The 18,880-nt window shown below is 33.9% G+C and overlaps 1 long non-coding RNA gene and 1 pseudogene across 2 annotated transcripts; one reads left to right on the top strand and one right to left on the bottom strand.

The window, feature by feature from the left end:
• LOC107480288 (uncharacterized WD repeat-containing protein C17D11.16-like) overlaps positions 1-18,880 on the top strand; it is a 107,196-nt pseudogene that overhangs the window by 14,899 nt on the left and 73,417 nt on the right.
• LOC107480297 (uncharacterized) lies at positions 16,293-18,874 on the bottom strand. Of its 2 annotated transcripts, XR_001590435.3 has the most exons (5): positions 18,289-18,874; positions 17,804-17,927; positions 17,454-17,602; positions 17,124-17,220; positions 16,293-16,747 (listed from the first exon to the last, which is right to left on the bottom strand). It is a non-coding gene; the product is annotated as an uncharacterized LOC107480297 (long non-coding RNA). The 2 variants fall into 2 exon arrangements; XR_008007018.1 differs by lacking the exon at positions 17,124-17,220 and having other exon boundaries at positions 16,295-16,747.

Here is an 18,880-nt window from a genome sequence, read left to right as displayed (position 1 = left end):
AATATCTGACACTACTTTATTTTATTAAATTATTTAAAAATAGCACATCCACAAAAAATAATCGTAATATATAAATTGAGATTTGAGGCAATAATTTAAAATTCTATAATTATAATTTAATCAAATACTAATAGTAAAACCAAATTACCTAAACAATATTGAACCTATTCTAGTCCTTAGTCACATATAGTATAGAATCATTCTTGTAACGACAACCAATTGAAATAACATCGTAAGTTTCAATATTTAGAATTCATGCAAAATCAGACCATCCTCTTGTTAGATAAGCTTCATCATCCACTATCCATGCAATGCGGCAAGGTATAGAATTGCCACACTGAGAAACCAAACTAACTCTTATTCCCCTCAATGGCATTGCATGCATGCAAAAGAAAGCTGGTAATTTCTGAAAAAATAAAAAAAGTTAAAAAATTATCCTAATAATGAACAGCTTAAACTAAGAAAATTTAAATATATTACCAATCGTTGAAATTGCATGTCTGAATTTGTCACGAATTTAGCAAAACTGAACTGAAACTGAGGGAATTCAATTTCATTATGTGCTCCATTTCGAAGATTTTCGGGCAGACGTAAAAAGCATGGAGGGGATGGAACTTGAACTTGTCCTATAAAGTTCCGTGGATGCAATTCCTCAATCAAAAATTGAGCTTCTCCTAAAAAATCTAACTTTAACCACATTCCATTGGGTTGGTCATAATAGGTGAGTAGATCCAACCATCCTTTGGTAAAGTAGAGACTATTGCCTCTTCTTTGGACGCTTACATCCATATAGTTGGAACCCGAATAAGTGAAGACAACTCGATGAGGTATTTCATGGATGTGATGCATTGTAAATGATTGTGGCAAAAGACAATCGAACTGGAATATTAGACGATAAGAATAACTTATAGTAACAACAAATAAAAAATTATCAAAAGAATAATATAATAGAATGAGCATATGAAAATATTATAAAAAATTATAAATTGTACCTTAAAATGATCAACTTCAATAAAAAACGAAGAATACATTCTTATTCTATGAAGTAGTAAAAAAAATACTAAATATAAAATTATGAATTGACTCTCAAATTTAGATTCATGTACCACAGGAAAACACTATATATAGACTTTAGTAAAACAAAAATAAATATGTAAATTACCTATTATTAAGGTAATTTTTTAATAATGCATTAAGTATTGATTTGATACAATTATAATGAATATATGTTCCTAAATTAGTATAATTATATATTAATTTCATCATATCACGGGTAACAAAGATTTTTTATTATTAGTATTTGAAATTTTAAAAAATAACAACCTAAGTAAAACAACCCAAACTTAAAATTTGAAAATAACAACCTAAGCAAATAATAATTTATAATTAATAAATATAATTCTAAAAATTTCTAATGACGACACCTAAGCAAATAAACTCTCAGACTCAACGTATGAGCGCCACGTCAGCATATGAGCTCCCAATTTGTATACTATAAGGATAAAGATATATATTTATTTATTTTTTAACTTAATAATTAGCTATAAAATAATCAAAGTTAATATAGTAAAATAATAAATCTGCACTAGACAAATATTTATTTATTTTTGGTTAAAAGCATAGAAGAAAAAATTAGGAAAGAATGAATGGATGCGGCAGGTTTGGGAAAATAGAAGCAATGATGTGCGAACAAGTCAGATTAGTTTTGTGGATTTTCCAAAAAAAGGCATTAATTACGTGTAGCAAGAGCATCATTAATTGGCAGTGATGTTCTCCGTCTCCATGCAATTCAAATCGCATTGTATTGCCACAATGGATATGATATCATCATGAAGGGCCTCTTCAAGAACAAGCCTCGCACCCCTGCGGAGCTCGTCCGCCATGTGCACCACCTCCTTCTCCTTCTCAGCTCCAAATCCGACATCGATCAAAAGCGTGAAGAAAAGGCTACTTAATTTCTTCAAAAAAATATTCTTCCTTTATACTTTCTCTTAAACTGATTATTTGAACAAAAAAAAAAAATACAATTAAGTCATTTATTTCTTATTTTTAGATTAACTTTTTACTTGTTTTATATACTTAGAAACATATCAATTTTTCTTGTCTATACCAATAAAATATTTTTTGTGGTTTTTGCAAGACCAATTTTATATAGTGCCTACAACATTTTTTTACCTAAATTATTTAAATATAAGTATTAAAAAATAGAATCAATATCTTTTCATAATTAAAGATTGTATTATTTATATAAACACCGTAGACACACGTTCTTTCAATAATGTGATTGTTATTTTCTAAAGCAGTAAGGGACAATCAATATTTTATAGACATAGTTATATTATATTATATAGAATGAAAATTATAGACAGAATAGAATAATATAATTAATTAATTAGGGGTCCAACTATTAGTAGTAACATGTATGTTTGTGTACGCGTGAATGATGCATTCAATTCGAACATATATATTGATGGTAGATGACTATATGAGTTATCAGCCTCCGAACTTGACTTTGTTGAAAGGGTAACAATCTATTTTATTCAAGGTTGCGAGAACCGGACCGGTCAATGAACCGTTGAGGCGACTGGTTCACTGGTTCAGTGGTTCGACCGGGATTCAACCGATTTAATTAAATATTAAATAAAATTATTAAAAATTTAATATATAATTTTATATATTTAAATTCATTAAAATTCATGAATTTTTAAGTAAAAAAAATTTAATAGAATTTAAGATATAATAAAAATTGAAGATGAAAAGTTCATTGATAATATTTAGATTGAGTTAAATTTATTGATAACTTTAAAACAACTAACTGAGGCAGAATTTCCACTCAAGCTGCAAAAAATTAAGATCTTGCAGGCAACATTGTCAAGCCAAGGCTAATTATTCAACATCAATTCTCTTATACAATTCAATTATCCCTTTTTGGGCTGCCAATATACAATTCAATTGAATAACACATTGATGAAATTTCTTATTATGCAACAAGCCTCTTATAACTAACCAAACCCTAACTAGATTCAACAAATTCAATGCTTTTCAACAACAAAAAACTCAGAATACAGAGTTACAGACAACTCAACCTCCAAATCCAGAAACAGAAAAACTAAGTGAAACAATTCAAATTAAATTTAGACTCACATTAAGGAACAAACCAACTCAGAACAACCCAACTCAGAACACAATCCCAATTTAGAATCTAGTGCAAAAAATCAACTCAGAAGCCAGAATCTTAGAAATTGAAACTAAAGAAGTAGCGGCTTACTGGAGACATGGCGAGGGAGGAACGACTGTGGTGACAGTGAGCTAGAAGAGGATCATCAGTTTCTTTTTTTTTATTTTAATTAAAGTTTCAAAACCAGATCAATTTCAGTACTGCACCATTCAAACAAAACAAATCAAATTCAAAACAACACAATTTACACAAAAATGTATACATATATACACAAAATTGAATCAGAGGAAACAGATCTAGAGAGAAAAATAGAGAAACTGAATGAAGCTATTATAGGCGAGGAAGTTGAAGGTGTGGTTGTCGCAGTTGTAGGTGAACTTGTTGTTGGAGGAAGGAAGCTTCTGGAGGCACTGGAACGACGGCGAGGAGAACAAGCACATTGGCGACGGCGAGGGGAACAAGCACGTTGGCGACGGTAAGGAAAACAAACATGTTGGCGACGGCGAGAAGAACAGGGCTGAGTAGACGTTCGCGATGCCAGAAGCTTCAGAGTTCAGAGTTCAAGATGACGACGCCGCTGGAAGCTGCTTCGATCTGCGACGGTGGCAGTTTCGCTGACAGAAGCTCCGATTCGGCGTCAATTGTGGTAGTGACGGTGGAGTTTGTTGGAGGAAGTTAGAAGAGGAAATTATGGTTGAAGAGGTGAGGTGAGTGGCTTCGCGACGAGCACAGAGACGTTGAGGAAGAGAAGAGTGGCGGCGGCTGGGGGCTGACGGTAGCGGCGAATGGGGGCTGACGGTAACGACGTCTGGGGGCTCTGATAGGGTTAGGGATTTGAATGTGAGAGTGAGAGAGAAGAGAGAGGGGTAGGGACGTAGACGTAGTGCTGTTTGTTACTTTGTTGGGTTTTATTTTTTTTCCTTTTTTTTATTTTTTTAAGAGCAAAACAACGCCATTTAGGATTATATTTTCAAACCAATAAACCGTAAAAAACCGGCCGATTCTCTCGGTTCACCGGTTAACCGCCGGTTCGACTGGTTTTTTTACCGATTTTCTGCCAGACGGTTTCTGACCTTACCCGGACCGGTGAAGTGACCGGTTCCCAGTTTTTTCGGTTGAACCGGCCGGTCCGGTTCGATTTTCAAAACCATGATTATTTGATAATTTCAAAGCCACAAAAGCTCAACATCGAGATTTCTAAGGAGGAAGACCCCATAATGCAACTTGAGCAACCAAAGCTCATTGGCAAGCAGTATTTATGTGTTGAACTTAAATCATCATAACCAAAACCTTTTTTGTCAAAGAAAATAATCATATCACTCTTTTTTTTTTTGGTGACTATCATATCACTCATATAAAAAGCTTAATATACACGATAATAATAATAATAATAATAATAATAATAATAATAATAATAATAATAATATAGCAAAAGATATAGAATGAAAATCAAAAAATTATCACGATATCTTTTTTAAAAAGAAAACTTAAATTAACAGAAGAATACAACGTAAACTATTATAAGCAATTATATATCTCTAGGGTGCTGGTATTTATCTGATAATATAAAGGATTGGATTATCAAAATGTCAAATTTGTTGTGAAATAACTAAATAAATAAATAAATAAGAAAGAGATAACAAATATAAAGTATGAAAATATAATTAGATAGTTTTAGTAGTAATGTTCACTAAAATTACTATAGGAAAGTTATCAGGTGTACCTAGGAACATCGGTGTTCCAGTTGTTTTAATGGCTGATTTTAATTAATATATATTATATATATTTTTTATAATTCAGATCAACGGTTAAAACAACTGGAACACCAATATTCCCGATACACCTGATAACCTTCCATTACTATATTAATAGTGTTACGATAAAAATGAAATGAATGACCATGAGTAGCTCACCTTTTCCATACTGAAGTTCTATGTTACCAAAGTCCTTGCATTTAATTATAGTGGAAAAAGGCAGCCTCCTTACATGTATAAATAGAGGTTAAACCTCAGTACGTAACACACAGTTACACAACAATAAGAAGTGCTAGGTAAATAATGATCATCTTAAATAATATGAACAATTACCAATCAAATAAAAATACACTACACCCTAATTTAATGCAACTAATTAAATTTAAGATTAATTTACTCTTTTAACCCTATTAATTCACATTGTTCACACATTGTTCAAAAATGTTGTTGGTAACATATACTTTTTCATATTAAATATTCTTCGCTCTCTCTCTCTTTTATACTATTCTCTCTCTTATATTCTTTATTGCGATATTATTAAATATATCTATTAATATAGTAATTCTAGTGAACATTACTACTAGAACTATCTAATTATATTTTCATACTTTATATTTGTTACCTCTTCCTTATTTACTTATTTCACAACATGTTATCAGAACGAGACTCTTATCAAATTTTTAGAAAGACTCGGGTAACAAATTTTCATTATGTCGAAACTCTCTCATCTTAAATTCAATGCTCTTGATATATCTAGAAACAATTATTTATCATGGATACTAGATGCTGAAATTCATCTTGATTCAATAGATCTTGGAGATACCATAAGGCTGAAAATAATGCATCCCAGAAGGATAAAGCCAAGGCCATAATTTTTCTTCATCGTCATCTTGACGAAGAATTTAAAAATGAATATCTCACATTAAAAGATCCTGCAGATCTTTGGAAAGACCTTGAAGAAAGGTATAATCATCAGAAAACGGTGATACTTCCTCAAGCCCGATATGAATGGACGCACTTGCGTTTACAAAATTTTAAATCCATAAATGAATATAATTCTGCAATGTTTCGAATCACCTCACGAATGAAATTATGTGGGGAAAAGATAACAGACCATGATATGTTGGAGAAAACTTTCTCAACCTTCCATGCCTCGAATGTGCTCCTGCAGCAACAGTATCGAGAAAAAGGTTTAAAAAATATTTTGAGTTAATTTCTTGCATTCTTGTTGCTGAACGCAACAATGAATTACTTTTAAAAAATCATGAAGCTCGTCCAGCTGGCGCCGCCTCCTTTCTTGAAGTAAATGCGACAAATCATTACCCCAGAAGAGGTAAATGGAAAAGTTTTAATAACAATAAAAATTATGAAAGGGAAAGGAATTATATTCAAAAGAGAGGATCTCACCCGAAGTGGGATAAAGAAATATCCTTTGTGGTGGAAAAGGCCATTGGTCACGTACCTGCCGTACCCCAAGGCACCTAGTCGATCTTTACCAGGCATCTTCGAAAAAGGACGACAAGGGAAAAGAGTCGAATTTCTTTTCAAATGATGCTGAAAATTTCACCACTCATTATGATGTATTTGATTTCTTTGAGGATCTTGAAGGAAATATTGGTTGTAACACCCTAACTATCAAAATGTCACGCTTCCGGCTGCGCCACTTTGATAGCTCGAGTATTACCACGAATCTTATAATATTTAAGACTAAAATGTGAGCCTGTTTAAAACTTAAAACCGCATAACCTTTCGATAACTCTTTTTCGTGAAAACCTAAACGTACATGTACTTACAAACTCAGATACAACCTTAAGATATATATATATATTCCTATCCCTCTTACAAACTTAATAAAGATAAAGGCGAGGGAAAACAATAGCTACGGTAATACAAAAAGATCGAATAAACAAAAAATAAACATAACTCTCCTGAAGCTTCGTCTTCCATATCCTGAAAAGGAAATAACCTGTAGGGGAGTGAGAACGTCGTCCTCGCTTGTTCTCACTATAGGATTACAGAAATTGCTATAACAAGATACGTAAAGATAAAATCATTCTTAGAGTTCAGTGATCATTGCTCGTCTTATGAGTCTTTCCAAAACCATGGGTTCACATTCGAAATCCAGAAAATCCCGTTTTGAAGTCTTGATAAATTTCTCAAATATATTAAAACAAAACCTTTTTCCTTTCTTATAAAATCTGAAAAGTTTTTTCTAGACAATATGAATGACCAACATGTCCCAAACATAGGTTCAATTAAGTCTATGCTGTAAGAGTTCAATTTTTCATACTTTTCTAGACCATAACCATGAAAGCAGTTACCTACGCGGTATAAATGACCATCCCGTTCCAAGCATAGGTTCATTAAGTCTATGCTGAATCGGTCAGGTACTTTATACAAAACTAGAACTCAATATACCAACCACAGCCTCAAGCCCATCTAATCCAACACGGCCCCCGGCCCAAACAACTCAAACATCAACCAATTCATCACAAACCAACCAATCAAACAGAATCACAAATAATGTAGTTCAAACACAATCAAGAGCAATTACAACAAGTATAACAGTTAACAGTTAACATAAGTATTCACATAGGCAAACCAAATACAATATGCACACCCAAACAATATCACATAGATGCAAATGATGAATGCCTGTCCTACTGGTTGTGATATCACATTGTCGGTTCAATTGCCAACCCGACACATTTCCATGAGAATGTTGTCATTCGGTCACGAATAAATGGGAACCCTCTGGGATAACGTGCCCGCCACACGGTCCAGGATGTCAGTACCTGCACACTCCTGTGATCCGAAAGGATGTGAGCGGGATACTTTGCCTCCGACTTCACATCTACACGTAAGCAGGATTAACCACTATCCTTTAGTGGGCGTCGCAACCTCGACAAGCGGAATTAACCACCGTCCTTGCCAGGCGCAAGTGACTTATCAACAATCTCGTCAATTATCAAATCTCTCAGCATAAGCGGGACGAACCCAGCCCTTACGCCTACCAAACAATAACTCATCAATCTTGATGATATCCACAATCAATCAGGTTCAATATCTTATTTCAAAATCATTCTTAGCCCATTTACTTTTAAATAACAAACGTAGTCAAATCACAGCTAGCCAAGAATCACTTTTCAAAACAGAGTCACTTTCCACATCTTTCCAACACTTCTAAAAATCTCAAAACCATGCCAAGTTCAAAATCTCTTTGAAAGACTCAAAATCATTCATTTCTAAATCAAGATTTGGTCGTAAGATTCCTCAGCAGAGTCTCAAGACTTCAGGGGAGAATAACCTAACTCATTTCTTAAATTCCTTGAAGACCTCCGAAACTTTAACTTCTTGAGTTGAATAAATAGAATAGGGTTTAAACCCAAAACCAAATCGTGTTTCTAATTATTTCGAACCAATTTCAAAACCAACCAAACTTAAGCCAAAACCAAATCATTTTTTTAACCGAAAACCAATTTCAGTTTCATTCTTAAATCTGTTTCCAAGGGCTTGGGAAGTGTTTCAATTTTAATAAATCAAAGTTCCAGAAAATGCTTCAAGTTCTTCCTAAATGTCGTAAAGTGAAATAGATTAATTGAAAACCAGGTTTATTTTAAATCCATTAAAACCCTCCAAAATCTGTTTACGTAAATCAAATTCCAAAACATAAAAAATTTCATATTTAAATTGATTTTTAAGGCATAATTCCTTTCTTAATAATTACATAAAAAATATAGATTTTTCTAATAAGGCAAGTTCAAACATAATTTATTTCTCAAACTTTTAAGTCAAAACATAATTCATTCTTTTCCAAAATAACAATCCCAATCAAAATATCAGATTTTCTAGAAATTTCGGCAGTATCTCCCCTAAAACTTGGACTTTGCCACCCTTTCCGGATTCCAAGAAAACCAATCTTCAACTCTTTCCAATAGGTTCAAGACCAAATCAGTTTCCAATAAACAAAAACTCAACTTTTAGATTGTCAAAATCATTCAAATCAACCAATCCAGAAATCTCCAATTTATCAAAATCAGACATTGTTTCAATCAAACAGGCAACCATATTCATTCAAGATAAAGTCAGACAATTCATAAGACTCACATAACCACCAGGAATACATTCCGCACAACATATCTATTTATAATAATTTCTAATTTAAAATGATTTAGTTTGTATGAAAGGCCCCAACCTCAAAACACAAAACTATATCCCAAACGTCTCACTGAGTCTTTTTTGTCTCAACTCGAAATTACCGGCAACCAAAACCTCAGCTCCAAGCCACTTTCGCAATAACCATAGTAATACTAATCGCAACATAAAATAATCAGAACTCGACTCCACGTTATCAAAATTCATATTCATTAACCAAACACAACAGAATACTAACGCGAGGCTTTTCGAAACATAAATACTTACTGAGCTAGCGAAACGAAGCAGCTGCAAACTCTGAGCACATCACGCAAGTATCGATACACAACCTTACGACTGATAATGCCACAACACCTCAGCCTATACTATCAGAACAATAAACAAAAAGGCTTTCAAATCGTAAACGCTTACCGAACGAAGAAGGAATGGCAGAACCAAAACAGCGGCAATCTTCGAACCGGTTTGGCGGCAGCCCCGGTAACCACCTCGGGTGGCGACGACGACCAGCTCTCTGGTGACGATAACTGAAACTAACCATACAACAACAATGAAGCTTCCGGAAACCCAAAGAAAACGAAGACCAACTTAAACCCTTACCGGCAGGATTTTTCGGCGACGGCAGCGAGGTTTTTCAGCGGCAAAGGAAGCTTCGTCCGCTCTTTCACCCATAATCAGCCACGTCGGAGGTGAAATCTGGTAGCAACAGCGGCAGTTTCGACAGAGGCGACACCGGCAAAGTGAACGGCGCCTGAGTGCGGTGGTTGGACTCCCAACTCGACCTCAGATCTCTCTGTCTCTCCTGCTCGATGTGATTGGACGGCCTTCCTCTCAGCGGCACGACGGCGGCAAACCCTAGCAGTGGCGGCGCGACAGAACGGTGGCGGTGGCGATTTGGACGCGTCACAGTGATGGCGGCTTCAGTGGCGACGGCGAGGAGGCTCGACAACGGTGACACTGGCGGCACTGACTTCCCCTGGCGATGATGAAGATGGCTTGGATGGAAATGGCGGCGCGACGGGATTCACGGCGAGGATGACGGCTTGAGGCAGCGGCAGTTCACGAGGATGGCGCGAGCTCCTTCCTTCACCGGCGCTCTCCTTCTCTCTCGGATCTCCTCCATCCCTTGCCAACAGCGGCGGCGGCGGTGTCAGTGACACCCACCGCGCCGCCTTCCTCTTCTTCTCACTTCCCCTTTCCTGCGGCTCCCTTCCCCTCTGTCCCCTTTCTTTCTTCCTTCCTTTCTTTCACAGGGAAACAGTGATGTTTGATGAGAGTGAGGGTGTGGGCCAGCAGCTGCTGCTGCTTGAGTTTGAGGGTGGCTAGGGTTTGGTGAGTGTGTGGGGGTGTTAGGTTAGATTTAGGGTTAGGGATAGTTTTGTAATTTTAAATAAAAATAGGGATAATATGGTAATTGAAACCCTAATTAAATCCAACACTAATTGTATATAAAAAATACTATTTTCTCATCAATTTTACAAATTATTTTCAATAAAATGTCCAAATCCAATAATTAGTAATACTATAAATTAATTTTTTATTTTCCAAAACAGTAGTATTAATATTTAAAATATTAATTATTTAATCTAATTCATATAAAATTATTATTATTTCATAACTACCAACTTTATAATTTAAATATAAAAAATAACTCAATAATTGTAAAATTAAATGAAATTTTGATTTAAATAGCCAACCTCATTATTTTTGAATTTCTAAAACTTTAAATCATAAATAGAAAAATAATCAAAGAATATAGAATTTGGATAAAAACCTCAATTTATTTCAAATCCAATAATTCAAAATTGCCTTAAATTATTTTCAATAAAATGATTTCCCAAAAATAAACTGTAAATAAATATATGATTTGAGATTAGTTCATAATAGGGCTTTTCAAAATATTTGGATCTTACATTGGTCATTTGATCAATGATGGAATAGTTTAATGTGTGAGATTGTTAAGTTTTTATGTAAATAAATAATGTAAAGAACTTATTATTAAGTTTTATTTTCTATGTATTTAAGTTTTAAATATGATGTATATAAATAATGAATATTAATGTTTATAAATTTTGAAATCATTAAATATGTCATGATTTAAAATAAAATTTTAGTATATGACATTATTTTTATGTGTAGTATTTATTAGAAAAATAATTCCGATCAAATATTCAATTTAACTGTGCATACTACTCATTTTATTATTATTTGTCTTTGAAGAGAATGTCAAGGATATGTAATGAAGATGTATGCCTTGCGGATAGTGCAAGTTCGCACACTATTCTCAAAAGTGATATATATTTTACCCATCTGGTGCCAAAAGAAGAATGTGTTAATACTATTATTGGCTCAAGCAATGTGGTAGAAAGCTCCGGAAGAGCTATGATTTTGTTTCCTGGAGGAACAAAATTCATAATAAATAATGCACTATTGTCTACCAAGTCTCGAAGAAACTTGTTGAGTTTTAAAGATATTCGCCGAAATGGATATCATATTGAGACTATGAATGAAGAAAATCATGAGTACTTATGTATCACAACTTATGATTCAAATAAGAAAGTTATATTAGAAAAATTACCCTCACTTTCATTTGGGTTATATTATACTAAGATTAGTGCAATTGAATCACATGCCATTGTAAACTAGAAGTTTACTAGCCCAAATGAGTTCATAACTTGGTACGACCGATTGGGTCATCCGAGAACAACCATGATGCGGAGAATTATTGAAAACTCTCATGGACATTCACTAAAGAACCAGAAGATTCTTAAAACTAGTGAATTTTGTTGTGCTGCATGTTCTCAGGGAAAGTTAATTTTAAGACCATCACCAGTAAAGATTGGATTTGAGTCCCCTGAATTCCTAGAAAGGATTCAAGGTGATATATGTGGACCTATTCATCTATCATGTGGATCTTTTAGATATTTTATGGTCCTAATAGACGCATCTTCAAGATGGTCACACGTGTGCTTATTATCTTCTCGCAACCTGGCGTTTGCGAGATTACTGCCTCAAATTATTCGATTAAAAGCACAATTTCCAGAAAATCCAATCAAAGCAATTCATCTTGATAATACTGGTGAATTTACTTCCCAAACTTTTGATGCTTATTGTATGGCTAATGGAATAAGTGTTGAACATCCAGTAGCTTATAATCACACACAAAATGGGTTAGCAGAATCACTTATTAAACGCCTCTAATTAATTGCTAGACCCTTGCTTATGAGAATAAATCTCCCAACCTCGGTCTGGGGACATGCTATTTTACATGCTGCAACACTTATTCGTTTGAAACCAACGAGTTACCATCAGTTATCTCCTATGCAATTAGCATTTGGCCAGCAGCCAAATGTTTCCCATTTAAGAATATTTGGGTGTGCGATATATGTTCCCATTGCACCACCTAATCGCACTAAAATGAGACCCCAAAGAAAATTGGGGATATATGTTGGATATGATTCTTCCTCTATAATGAGGTATCTTGAAATACAAACTGGAGATGTATTTAAAGCCTGGTTTGCGGATTGTCATTTTGATGAATCAAAATTTCCAATATTTGGGGGAGAGAATACGCTTCCTGAAAAGGAACTTAATTGGAATGCATCATCCTTGATGTATTTAGATCCTCGATCAGGGCAATGTGAACTAGAAGTTCAAAAGATTATACATTTGTAAAGAATAGCAAATGAATTGCTTGATGCATTTTCCGATATAAAGAGGATAACCAACTCGTATATACCAGCAAAAAATGCCCCAATTCGAATTGATGTCCCAGTTGGACAAATTGCCACCGAAGCAAATACACGCCAGAAGCGTGGCAGGCCTGTCAGTTCGAAAGACAAAAATCTTCGAAAGAGAAAAGAGGTAAATACTATTCCTGTTGAAAAAGACATAGTAGAGACACATGCAGTTGTCCAAAATTCTGATATAGTTTTAACACCAGAAGATGTTCAGGTACCTGAAAATTGTGAAAATGACGAGATCTCGATGAATTATGTCTTTACAGGAGAAAAATAGGACCGAAATAAGACAATTGTCATTGAAATATTTGCATATAACGTGGCATTAAATATTATGCATGAAAGTAAGGATCTTGGGTCAAGATCAGTTGAAGAATGTCAACAAAGGAATGATTGGCCAAAATGGAAAGAAGCCATGAAGGCTGAGTTAGACTCACTTGTAAAATATGAAGTCTTTGGACCTGAAGTCCGCACACCTGTAGTCCAAATATTATCAATTTTTTGGTAAGTATACATTAAAAATTAATTTTGATCACTATACTATATATCCAAATACTATTATACATTTCTCGTTTAGGTGTTTTTTTTCCAAAGAAAAAAATAAACAAAAGTCATAAAAGATAGATAACTACCACTTTAGTTTGTTTTATTTTAAGAGAGAATAATTTAAAGGTTTAATTACTCTATTGGTCCCTATAGTTTCACAAAATTTTTAATTAAATCTCTATACTTTTTCTCTTTTTAATTGGGTCCCTATACGTTAATTTTTTTTTCAATTTAGTCCCTACCGTGACAAAAAAGTCTAAAATAACAGAATATTCTCTTAAAAAAACGAATATTCTCTCTTTTAGAATAGCAAGACACTCTTATATTTTTAAAATTCCAAAAAAACCCTTCTCATTCCACACTCACATATCCTTAACCCTAACCTCTTCGTCGAACTCTCTCCAAATCTGCCGCACGGTGCCCTCTCGCCGCGCCTCCTCCTCTCGGCGTCCCTAAAAATTAGAAAAAAATTTAAAAAATAGTGTATTGTATATAATTTAGTATTTTACTTACATCAATATCTACTTTAATATTATGAATTACATGTATAGCACTCAAATGCTTAACCAAAAATTCAAAATCAGTAAAATAATAAAAATTTTAGAATAATTATAACAAATGCTTATCCAAATCACAGTAATTATAATAGAAAAAGCAAATAAAGATAATGAAGATGATAACAAATGCTTAATTATAATCATATAAATTATATTTAACTTAATTCAATAATTATAACAAATGCTTAACAAAATCATAGTACACACAAATGGGGTATTCTAGTCTTTTTACATAAACGGAGTTTAAACGGGTCTCCACGGGGCGGGGACCTCTATCCCCGCCCCCGCCCCGTTTAATATACGGGGCCCCGTCCCCGTCCCCGCGGGTACAAAATCGTCCCCATATCCGCCCCGTGACGGGTAAATTCCCGTGGATACCCGCCCCGCTGGGGATTTTTGCCATCCCTATTAAACACCATGGAGCTCCTGCCAATCATCACCGTCATGCTGGTGATTTGGGTAACATTCTTGCAGGCCCTGATGATATGATTTTTTATCAATTCTTTTTATTTTCTCAATTCTTTCTATCAATTGATTTTTCTCCTAACAACACATTTTTTTCTTTTCTCATTCAGGGGTTGCTGAGATTTCTATCACAGGTAATTACTCAACTAAACTTTGGTTATTGCTGTGGTTGTAGAATTCAAATTTGACATCTTTTTGTTGTATAATTCACATTTCAATTTGATAAATGAACCCTTAATTGTGCTTATCTCTTTCAACTTTAAATGTAGTTCAATTGGATCTAGAATGCTTTAGCTTTTGTCGCACAAATATCTGGTGTAGCACCGACGAGTTCACGAGGATGACCGCCCATTGAAGTGCCCTTGGAAGGGCTGCAAGATGACTTTCAAGTGGGCATGGGCTCGTACGGAACATATTCGAGTCCACACTGGTGCGCGACCGTATGTATGTGCCGAGCCAGGCTGTGGGCAAACATTCAGATTTGTGTCTGATTTCAGTCGCCATAAGCATAAGACTGGGCACTCAACAAAGAAGAGTCGCTAATATCAATTGGAGTAGATGTTGTTGTTACTTTAACATGGTTTATGAATTTATGAATCCATTGCTCAATTGACCATTGTAGGACTAGGTTTTATTAACAGTTTAGGATATCCCTGCAATTGCCATTTAGAGTAACTATTAATTCTGTTTCTTTTTGGGTATTTTTAACCCATTTGTTTATTCTAATTGAAGCAATTGCTTAGATTTGGAAACATGATATTCATCCAATTCTATCACATGCAAATGTTGTTCCAACATTTATGTACAATCCTTATGAATTTGTTCCAGTGGCACTTCCCCTGATTAAGTGTATTTTGGTAGGGGTGTCATTTTGTAGATGATTGTTGAATTTAGAGTAGATTTATTATTATTATTTTTTTATTTTCACTATAAATCCACACAAATGTAAAATGTTACATTATCGTAATGAATACTTGAAGGATGAAAACTGAATTTTATATATGCTTATTACTATTATTTCTATTTCATTTTATCCATTATTTTTTTTAGGTTCTTAAGATAAGATATTTTGAAAGTCAAAAAAAAAAGAAGGTATTTTTGGTACAATTTGTATATAAATAAGCAAAAGAATGATAGTGACAAAATAAAACGGATTATAAGAATATTTTTCATATCTTAAAATCATTGAATAGGGATTATAGAAATATCTTTCATTGAATATTTTATAGTTTCACCGAATTTTCAATTAAGTTCTTATATTTTTTTTTTGTTTTCAATTAGGTCCCTAAGGGTATAAAAGTAAATTCACAATTCACTAACATTTTTTTGACATTTAACGTTAATAGGGACTAAATTGAAAAAAAAAATTAACGTATAGGGACCCAATTAAAAGAAAAAAAGGTATAGAGACCTAATTGAAAATTTCGCGAAACTATAGGACCAACAGAGTAATTAAACCTAATTTAAAAGATAGATAACTATCACTTTAATTTTGGTTTAAAATAAAAAAAGACATGAACTTTTAAGAAGAATTACCATTTTATTACGATGAATATGATTTTATGATTAATCACATTTAGCATCATGAACTTACTTAAAAGACATGAACTCTTATTCAACTCATGATTTGACTAACTAATAATTAATCATATTTATAAAGGTCAAGTTCAGTTTAGTAAAAATTCAAAAATATTGATTTAAGTTTATCAACGGCTCAAATAATATAAATATAATATATAATTTAAAATTATATATAGAATTAAAGTATCTGTGATTTCTGCCTTTACATACCACAGTTCCAGCGTATTTTTTGTGTTAATATAGAATTAAAGAACTCAAATAATTTTATAAGGTTTAAGAAAAGGAAGAGTATTTTTATTTGTAACCCGTTCCCACTTCTGATAAAGTTCAATAATTCTACATCTAGCACATGCAAAATGAAATTTGGAAGTTACAGCTACAGGTTCCCAAAAAAAATGGATGAATATGATATTATAATCACATTTAGCATCATTTCATAAATCCTGCAAGACCAATTAACACAAAAAGGCACAAAAAATTCATGGTCATGGCTTAATTGCAGATCAAAATCCCTCCCCTGTAACACGCATTTCTTTTCTGATTTCAAAAATCACAAGCAATAGGCAAACTGTGGAATTAAGTAGCAATCTCAGAGAGAAAGCTGGTAAACAGATACACTGCGTCCTGCAAGTGATGACCAGAGCGAACATCTTCTGGAACTGGTGCACTGAAAGCAGTGTCAAAGCAGCTAAACTGTTCATCTCGGCTAGCACCCTCGCCACAGCAGATAGCAGCAAATCACATATCTCACTCCCCATTTTTGAATACACCAATCTGCAACAGAAAGTAGTAAGCATCGATACAACAATTGAACAGATGACCTTTCTCACAGCATAGTTCAAAACATGCATATACATGGCAAAAGATACCGGTCCTGAATTTACTGAAATAAAGTTGTGTATACGAAGATATTACTAAAACAAAAAGCCAAAATACCAATTATAAAATTAAAATAATTCAAATGTAAATTATTTTATCAATTATTATATTCTCTTATTCATTATCATGTTTTTTGGGTCCTCTTCACAAAAAGAGTGCATCTCCAAAGAGAAAAGAGCTCTATACATGTATTTTGACCAACCTACAAGATCAGCGTTCAAGCTATAATGCAACCTTAAAATAGGTCAAAAAGCAGTTGGGCAATGTATACCTTGCATCAACAGGTAATTTGCGGTCCCAAACAGCCAATGATGCATTAAGCTGACTGACAAATTCCTGATAGGCAGCATTTTTACTTTGAAGAGAATCTTGAAAAAGAAAAATTTATGATTTTGAGAACTTAAAAAAAAAAGAAATAGGAAGGCTCAAGCTAAGGACACACCTTTATTTTTATTTGACTGTAAACTAAATAAATCATACTTTCATAACTCCTAATTGTATGTACCCCAAATACCATCTTATGGTGTGATAAATTTGCACTTCCAGAATAATCAATATAATTAAAAAAAAAGGGGGGACCTCCTTTTATAAATTGGCATACCAATTGAGTCATCGCATCGGTGTCTCCCTGAAGTGAGTTTCTCATCAAATAATATGAAATATATATTCCACTTCCCAACTCCCAATTCTCAATTTTAGATTTGTGGTCCTCCATGGAAGTTGCAATCCTCCATATCTCTCAGTGATTGGCTGCACAAGATATTAAAGTAGTTACTTATGATGATGCACTTGCTTGGATTTAAGGAGAAAAATTCTCGCAATTTTCAGCTATGCAAAACAAATATAATGGGTCAAAACAATAGCTCCCCAAAATTATAGGTGACAATGCACAGGTCTTTTATAAGAATTAATCAGTATTTTTTTCAAGTAACAGGCGTATACAAGAATTACCTTGCAAGAATAAACTATGAGCAACTGATGTTACGAAAATGGTATGAGCTTTCTGCCAATTTGCACACTGAAGAAAGTGCTCAAGAGCTTTTGGCAGATCACCATTATAATTATGATAAATTGCCTACATCACAACAAAGAGCTTGTATTACTAAAATATCATTCAACAGAGCTTTCAAAATTCCTTCAAGCATTATTGAATTCAATGATCAGCGAGGAAGATCAAGAAAACAAATTAATGCAGTTTTACACCAAAAATGGCTATAATGAGCGCCTCTATGTATGTCTAAAGAGTGAGTTTGTTGTAAGTGCACGTGGTTTTTCTGTCAATATCATTAGTTTGAAACTCAACAAGTAAAAGCATCTGTACCAGAAGATGATTGTAAGAGAAAGATAGGGTTGAAAGGGTACTCTAAAACAAATTATGCACATTGTGGACACTCCTTCATAAATAAATAAAATAAGGAAACATATATGATGCATACCAGAGCCTCATGAATCCATTCTGAAGGAATGCCTAAATCCTGAATGAACTGTTGCTGAGATTCATCTGAACTCCAAATTTCGCAGTACTGAAACAATATCTCCCGAATCAAATTCACATGAAGAAATTGACAGTCTTCTCGAAAGGGTAAATGAAGGACAACATATATGGCCCAATGGCATTTTCCTAGGCTCAAAAGCTGAGACACGAATCACATGTCTAGAACATGAAGATCATTAGATTTGATAACACCCACTGCTTCCAAGACTGCTCGTTGATGCCATATCATGTGATAATCAAGTGGATCAGGGGTTGAAGAGAATGCACTAAACATAGCCTTCAAAAAGCTAAATTCTCTCTCTTCACTATAATGAAGAAGCCTAAGATAGAATGAAATGTCAAAGTGTTTATCTGCATTCCAGCTGATAGCCTCTTCTGATGGTCCTTCATCAATAAAAAGTGGAACAGGATATGGAGCCCTTCCCTCATCAAGAAAATGCTTATATGTCTGAAAAGCAATGGGCAATGATGTGTCAGGCGGCAGTTTGTACCACATCAATAAACCTAAGAACCTCCTCCAATCAATATCGACC

This window comes from Arachis duranensis, chromosome 3 (assembly GCF_000817695.3).
Source record: "Arachis duranensis cultivar V14167 chromosome 3, aradu.V14167.gnm2.J7QH, whole genome shotgun sequence".
Lineage (NCBI taxonomy): Eukaryota > Viridiplantae > Streptophyta > Magnoliopsida > Fabales > Fabaceae > Arachis > Arachis duranensis.
Note: the sequence above shows the minus strand (reverse complement) of the source record. Positions and strands in the feature narration are given on the sequence as shown.